This window comes from Corylus avellana, chromosome 10, assembly GCF_965113065.1.
Source record: "Corylus avellana chromosome 10, dhCorAvel1.hap1.2, whole genome shotgun sequence".
Classification (NCBI taxonomy): Eukaryota; Viridiplantae; Streptophyta; class Magnoliopsida; order Fagales; family Betulaceae; genus Corylus; species Corylus avellana.
The window spans coordinates 10537737-10540184 of record NC_142499.1 but is presented as its reverse complement, the minus strand read 5'-3'; the positions used below and the strand labels follow the sequence as shown (position 1 = coordinate 10540184).

Sequence of the window (2448 nt, the reverse complement as noted above, 5' to 3'; positions counted from 1 at the left end):
TGACCAGAATTCTGTGGATATTGTGATTTGCTATGGTTAAGGTGACGAGCAAATCATTAGTGTGGGGAAACGAAATCCGTGTATAATCCCCATCCGTGAGCCCTATTAATGGGGACTCCTTTTGAAATTTTAGAGGTTTCTAAAATAGGTAGACCTCTCGGTTATTTGCATATTGTGCATAAGCTTTTCTTGCTAAACTAGACTCTTTTCCTCCAGCAAATCCTCTAATTATAGACCGGATTTCAGCTATCACATCCTAGTTCCTTGGTTTTCTATGCTGCTAACTACTGCTCATTTCCCGCTTCTGGTCATCTCTTATTTCTGCACTCTCCCGTGGGGGCCATGGGGCATTCTCCCGACCCTTCTCATTTTGGTGAGCACGGTCTCGTCGACGAAAATCCCGAGGTGGATAGTCTCGGGGCTAGTAGTCCCGGGGTTGATGGTCCTAGGGTTTCTGATCCTAAGGCTGATCATTTCTCTTGTTCTGCCACTCATTCTTCTGCTCTTCCAGGAATCGAACCAGCTTACCATTTTTTATGAACTTCTCAATAAGCATTCTTAGGGCTATGCAGCCCTCGGTATAGTGACCTTCTACTTCATGAAATTTACAATATCTATCTTTGGTTCTTTTAGGAGGATTACTTGAATCTTTGAAGGCCTGTGGAATTTTGGTTTTTTTTTTTTTTTTTTTTTTTTTTTTTTTATCTCCATAACGACTTCTTAAATCTCGGCATTGTGGGGCGCAAAGTCGTAATCTTTGAACTTATTGTTTGGCGCCTTCTATTCATCACTAATTTTTCGAGGCTCTTTCTTTTTCTTTTCCTCTATCTTCTCTTCAGGTTGCCTTGAACTATCCATAGCCTTCAAAGTCTCTTCTTGGTTGATGAACTATTCCACTTTTTCCATTAGACATTGAAAAGTGATTGGCTGCTTCCGGGCCAACTTCCTCACTAGGGAACCCTCGGATGAAATGCCCTGGTAGAGGGCTGTGAAAACCATATATTTGATTGGATCATCTACAGCCATCTTCTCCAGGTCGAACTGAGCTATGAAGTCTTTAAGAGTCTCATTACAGCGCTACTGCACTGTTAGTAAGTATCCCGAGGGCCTCTTCCGTGTCCGCGAAGATAGAAATTGAGTCAAGAATATCCTGCGTAAATCCTCGAATTTGTCAATGGAATTTGGGGTCAGTTTTTTTAAACTAGTCCTAGGCATTCCCAGAAAGGGTAACACGGAAAGCTGGACACGCCACTTCATCGGGAGTCCCATGAAGGTCTAGATGGGTTCAAAAATTCTCCCGGTGCTTGGTGGGATCTCCATTTCTGGTGTAGCTCAAAATCTGGGGAACCTTTAACTTCTCGGGTAGTCGAGAGTCTATTACCCGTCTAGCGAAAGGTGAACCAGTACCCAATAAGATTTTGTTTACTAATGTGGTATGCACCTTCTCTTTAATTCAGCTACAATCCTGCTCAGATCTCCTGAATCCTCCCGGTGTTCCCTATTGACATTGGCCCCTCTATTACCTCACTCCCTGCGGTTATCCTCTTGATGATTGTGGTCTTAAAAATTGTCCTCTTGGTGATCGTCGCCATTGCTACGGCTGTTGCATTCTTTTTCTTCATGGTCTCCTTGGTTTACTCAGGGTGAGATTGCTTCTGGACAAGGAGCCTCAAAGTCGTATTCTACCATGCAAAAGCCTCAAGCTAGGCTTCCAATGCTGTTGTGCAGTCCTGGTTCACATCTTCCAGGGCTCGTGGTCGTTTGGGAAGTGGATTTTTCTGAGATGGAGTGTTGGCCGGATTCTTGAAAGAGATCTAGTTGGACCTGGATCGAGACTCCTACTCTAATTCAACTTGGAGTAGGGATCTAATCAAGACTTCATGGGATAAGACATGTCCTAGAAACTTAGGAGTTGAGATCCAGCTTCACCATTCCTAGGTTTGAGGGATAAGAACCCTTTTTACTTTATGTATTGGAGTTATTGTTTGACTATCCTGGGGAGACATTTGTCTCGAGGCTTGTACGTAGAAGAATCTTAATCCTGGGAGGTGCTTTTCGATCATGTTTCTCTTTGCCTCTTGCGAAAGAATAAGGCTCTTCTTGGTGCTCTAAATCTCTTGAAGATTCTTCATCATCACATTTGTTCGTGAGTGGACACTGATCGTCAAGCTCCACATCCACGACTTGTTTCCCTTTTTGGCTATTAGTTGATGCTTCATCCTCACCCTTTCTTAACATATAGGCATCATCAAACACCACGTCTCTACTAACAATCTTCTTCTCTGAGACTGGTGTTGTGCAAATTTATTTAACTTGCAAGTGCACAAATCGTTTGTAGTTTAATGAATTGCAAGTGTGAGATCAATCATAGAGAGAATTATTTTTTTGAAAAGCAAATTTAAATCTAAACTAATTAAATCCTAACCTAGTTCCAAAAGATATTTGAAT

At 42.2% G+C, this 2448-nt stretch overlaps 1 pseudogene; it reads right to left on the bottom strand.

Moving 5' to 3' along the window:
• Nucleotides 1-256: 256 nt before the first annotated feature.
• LOC148583344 (uncharacterized) lies at nucleotides 257-1592 on the bottom strand (annotated as a pseudogene).
• Nucleotides 1593-2448: the final 856 nt, after the last annotated feature.